This window comes from Artibeus jamaicensis, unplaced genomic scaffold (assembly GCF_021234435.1).
Source record: "Artibeus jamaicensis isolate MK-2021 breed Jamaican fruit bat unplaced genomic scaffold, CSHL_Jam_final scaffold_369, whole genome shotgun sequence".
Taxonomy (NCBI): domain Eukaryota; kingdom Metazoa; phylum Chordata; class Mammalia; order Chiroptera; family Phyllostomidae; genus Artibeus; species Artibeus jamaicensis.
Genome location: NW_026522042.1, coordinates 18,751,889 through 18,757,888, shown reverse-complemented (window position 1 = coordinate 18,757,888; position 6,000 = coordinate 18,751,889).

Sequence of the window (6,000 nt, the reverse complement as noted above, 5' to 3'; positions counted from 1 at the left end):
AAATGTGAATGCATGTGTAGTCTATTCTTTTCACCAATATATTATCATCAGAAGTCCCCACTGATTAATCCAACTTAGTTACAAAGCTATGAAGCAGGATATGAAAGGTAAATTTAAGTATGTTAATGAGCTTTGGATTAGTACTGTTACCAACATTAATTCTGTATCAACATAAATTCATAAAGGCAAGGTATACAATAATTGGTTATAGGTGGAACAACTATGATTTTACTTAAAATTAGTTCATTATTATGTTATTTCTATATACAGATTTAAAAATAAAATACATGGAGAAATTAACAATAGGATTATTTTAAAGAGCAGAAGGTGGGTCACATCAAGAAAAGACCAAACTGAGAAAATGATGTTTAATGTGAACATTGCCCAAGCATAATATCTCTACAGAAAAAAATACAAATCAAAAGTATATAGCTGGATTTAGGAGGTCGGCCCTAAAAGTTCCCAGCCACATACTACAAAAAATAAAAATTTATTGAGAAAGGTACAAGATACAAGAAACACTGTACATAGGACAATGATGCCTCAGTATCCTTCAAAGTAGCCACCTTGAGACCTCATACAGTTCTCTCAGCATCTCTTCCACTGTTCAAAACACTCTGCAAAATCCTTTATTGGAAATTCCATCAGCTGCTCCATTATATTTTCCTGAATTTTATCAATGTCCTGAAATCTCTTCCCATTTAAATTAGTTTTAGTTTTGGGAAAAGCCAGAAGTCACAGGACATCAAATCTGGGCTGTAGAGAGGCTGACTCACCTGAGTCATGTACTGTAAGTCTCTGCACAAGACATGAGGCATGAGCAAGTGTGTCATTTGCGGGGGCTTAACAAACAACCAGTCACCAGTTGTCCATAGGTGCTGTTGTTTGCATCATATTGCATCTCTTAACCTATGGAAAATATGAAGGTAATACTCATACATCTCATTAATTATTTGGCCTGTAGTAGTGTACTCATGATAGGCAATGGCTTCCCAAATGAAAAAACACGGTTGACATGGTTTTGATCTAGCTGTGACTTTGCTGTGTGTTTTTCGGGCATGGAGAATCAGGCAACCTCCATTAGACCTTTGTTTCTGGATCCTATATGTAGATCCATGATTCATCTCCAGTTTAGAGCTTCTTGGGGAAATCTGGTTCATCGATAGTGTTTCGAATCAAGTCATTAACAATGGCAGCACAATGTTTCATCTGCTTTGGTGACATGAACTGCAGAACAAAATTTTGGCATGACACGTTTCCAAGATCTTGTGCAGAAACATGCCACGATCCTGAATCAAAATCTTGGACACAATAGTTTTTGGAATCCTCAGAGCAGCTTCTGGTTCTCGCAATGTCAGTCACTGATCTCTGTTGGTTGCAGTCCATTCATGTTCCACATTCTTAGGTGTTCTGCTTGATGCGGGTCTTCTAGAACATGGATCACTTCCAACAGATTTTTTACCATCTTTGAGGCATTTGTGCCACATTTTTATTTGCACTGCACTCATTTCATCATCTCTGAAAGCCTTCTGAATCATCCAAATAGTTTCTGTGGAGGAATGTTTAAGCTTAATGCAACATTTGATGCATATCCATTGCTCTACTTACTCACTCATTTTGAATGCCATGACTACACAGTGGTCACTCAATGCTTACTCACTCAATGCACATGCTCATTCAATGGTGTCTACTGCCCCCACTCACTAGTACAGTCAAGTCAACATTGTTCAGGCATTTGAATTCCAGTCTATCCTCTCTGCCTGCCAGGTTACATCAATGTTGCAAAAATAGTTCTTGTTATATTAACAATGGCTGGACTTTTTCTGGACAGACCTCATACTTCCAAAAAAGAAGAAACATACCCACAGTTTCCCTTGTAAGACCTTCCAACCACTCTTAAGAAGATACATTATTGGGCTTCTTATACTAGGGATTATTGACCAGTTTTGAACTGTTTATACATGGAGTCACATATTATGCATCATTTTGTGTCTGATTATATTGCTCAGATTTTTCTTTTAGTCAGCTATTTTTTGTTTTATTATTAGACTCTTTTTTATTGAAGTTAGATTTTTTAATGTTATTTATTTATCTTTAGAAAGGAAGGGAAGAAGAGAAGGAGAAAAATATCAATGTATGGTTGCTTCTGGTGCATCCCTTGCTGGGAACTGGTCCCTGCTGAGAGCTGGCCTGCAACCCAGGCATGTGCCCTGATAGGAAATTGAACCACAATCTTTTGGTTTGCAGGCCTGTGCTCAATCCACTGAGCTACACCAGCCAGGGATAGACTCTTTTAATTAATATAGATTTATAGTAATTATAATATCTAGAAATACATGTTCTCTGGATTTTTTTCTTTTTCTAGATTGCTTTGGTTATTTCTGTTTCTTTATATTTCAAAATATATTAAATGTAGCTTGTCAATATACCTCAAATGTCATTCTGTAATTAATTTTCTTCATAATTATCTCAGCGTCTCTGATATTGACCTTTATTGTCATTTTATGTGCTCTAGGTTTTCATTCTAGTGACTTTTAGTATTTCTATTTCTCATTAATGTTGATCACAGGTGATTTTTCACATTTTCTCATTGTGAAGGCAACTTTTGCTGTGATCATGGTTACTATGGACTTGACCATTTATGTTCAGGTATATGGGCTATAAATTTTCATATATATATATATACATATATATATACATATGTGGTGTAGATATTTATAGTCAACTATCCATCAGATTTATAGAGGAGAGGAGCTAGTTATAAGTAGTACATTTCTTATTGGTATCAGTAAAGAGAAAAGAGATTCATATAACATCCAGTAGCTTGCCTGGTAGTTTGAGCTGGGAGCTGGCATTGCTACAAGCTTGTCTGGAACTCACAGTGGGTTTTTTTTGTCCTGTTTAGCATAAGCAATTTCACAGAACATCAACATCAGGCAAAACCACCCTGACCATGATGGATGGAGGCAGAAACATCAGTACTACACAATCATGTCTGAATACAGATGAAACATTGTTCATGCTGAAAACACCAAAGTACCCTCTCCCCTCTAAATGAGTGATGGTTATTTCTTCACCAGTCAAAGTTGCACCTGGGGCTTGTCTTCCCTTCTAAATAGAACTTAATAGAATACTCAATCGGAGAATCACCCCCACTTTCTGACACCATTGAATCCAGTGTTCTCTTTCGATGCTACAAGAAAATAACATGATTCATTTAACTATAGTTGTATCCCTGGCTATCTTTGACTGGAGGGCATTCACATTAACCTATATAAAATTATTGAAAATAAACTTTGGATTTTTTCACAGATATGAGTTAAAAATTTTACAGAGACGGTAATTGCTTTTATAATTGAGAACTTGTAATTTTTCAGATTAACTCAACAATTTTGACTGTTTATATTTTACACATTTTAAAGTATTATTTATATCAAAATTATTATTGTTTCCAAATATTTAAATAAATATTTAATAAAAGTATTCTGAACACTCAAGTTAATGAAAATATCAGCATACTGAATGAAGGAATCAACATTTCATCAGATTTTGTTTGTTTAATAAATCTTGTTCTGATCATGATCAAGTTTCTAATCATGCCAATATTTACCTTTGAAAATCTGGTAGTTCATGTCTCTGCAATAGATTAATTTATAAGAAACTAGCAAAATGCAAACATTAAGTGGAAAATGAAGTGAAGTATCTTTATAAATCTGTCTACAGGCATTATCTAATATGTGCATGTTCTCATATTAATATATTGTAGTTTCTCAACACAAACAATTTTCATGCGATTTATTTGCATTATACTATTTATGAGATATGATGTGATTCAACATAAGAAAGACATTTGCATTTCAACAGGGTCTTTCTGTAGATTTTGTGCCAAGAAGCTTATGTTGCTATGGAATTCATTTGCTTTCTTAGCAATTTCTGCACAGGACATTCCATGTCTTGGTCTTATTATTCCATGACACTTAGCTGTCTTAGATACCAACACTTAAAGAATGAAAAGCTAACTAACTGTCTTTAATATAGAAAGTGCATCTACATTGCTCACACCATGATGAATTATCACTACTTCTTACCCTCTTTTATTATCCAGTGATCACAAACCCCTGTCCTCTCCTTGTCCTCAGTGTATCCTGTCACCTTTTGCCAATTTTACATAATTTTGTTTCATGGACAAAAATCTCAGAAGTTGTTTTTAAAACAATATTTACTTTAATTGCTTATTTATTCTTCTTATCAGCTACAAACTATGTAAGTTGAAACTTTATATTCCAAGGCCACTAAAGACACCATAATTTTTATCCTATATGACCTCTCTGCAGATTTTGATATTATAGATAACCCCCCCTTTTTATGACCTTTATCTCTTAGTTCCTGTGACTCAGTTTTGGCCTGTCTCTTTTCCATGTTGATGTTACCCTTCATTCTTTGCCAGATAAGCCCCACTCTCTGCCAGAAAGTGATGGAAAGTTTCCAAATCTATAATGTATGCCCTCTTTGCTCCCTTCACTTAACTATATTATAAGCTTTTTTTGGTCTAACATAGCAAAAATAAACTAGTGTATTTCTTCCAAACATGTTCTTCCTTAGTGTTCTCCATCCATGTAGAAGGCACCATTTCCGTGATTACTCTCTGTCTTTCCTCATCATATCTAGTAAATCCACAAGTCCTGTTGATCTTGTGTCCAAAATATATCACAAATATGTCTTCTTCTCTCTATCTCTTTGCCTGAAATCTCAGCAAAACTTAAATGTATAATGCAGCTAGAATGTGGCAACAGATCCTTAACAACTCATCCTACATTCCTAGTATTACCTTCACTAGCTATAATGGATATTGCTGCTTCTACAATCAGAATTTATTTCTTCCTTGCTTTTTACAAAAAGTTTGAAATTTCAAAATTCATAATTTTAGAGTACTTAATGCCTATCTCATTTAAAGGAGAAGGCCATCTTGGCTTAATAAAAATCTCTACATCACACTCCTGTAAGGCAGGGTTTTTTAAAGGGTCGATGAACAAGAATAATTGGGCAAATCTGAACCAGTGAGCTACCATTCAGGGAATATGTTCAAGATATGAAGGAAATAGAATTTGTAAATTCCAAATTTTGTAGCATTTATTCCTTTCCACCTAAAAAACTGTGGGGTCCTCTACAAAATAAAGGAGAGATCACAGCACTTGGATGCTTAAGACTCTTTAGTGCCTTCCCAGTATACTGAGAATAAAATGTGAACATTTTACTTTGGCTTAAAAGGCTCATGTGCATTAAATTCAGAACAAGTCAGCAAAGGAGTACTAACTGGAGCCAGGGTAAAAAATGAGTTTTGCTAAGGAAACAGTGACTTGTAAACAATAAAAATTCTTGAAACATTAACAAAAATGTGCATATAAGAAGAACTATATACAAAGACCATCAGTAGAAAACCAACATAAAAAAGGAACTGTGAAAAATCTCTATTTTATAGAGAAAGAGGAGAATGAAGATGAAAAAAGGAGGAGAAAAACATGGTGAAAGAGATGAAGAAGATGGCAGTGGAAACCACATTTTAAGAAAGCAGTGGTGGTTGGAGTACAAAAAAATACTGTGTGGCTTCCAGTTACAATGACTAAACCATTCATTTATCTTGTGTGTCAGTCAGTTCGATCCGGCTGCCATAACAAAATACCATAGACTGGGTGGCTTAAGTAACAAAGATTTATTTTCTCCCTTTTCTGAAGAACAGAACACCATGATCAGGGTGCTCACATTGTCAGGTTCTGATAAAAACGGTCTGTTTGACTTGGCAATGACCCCATTTTTCTGTGTCCTCACATGACCTCTGCTGTGTGTGCACACAGAAAAGATGGCAGAGGGGGAAAGAGGGAAGAATGGAGAAAGAGAGTGAAAGAAGAGAGAGGGGCAGAGAGAGAGAGAGAGAGAGAGAGCTCTAAAATCTCTTTGTAAGAGCACCAATCCCATCATGAAATCTCTACCTTCACGACCTCC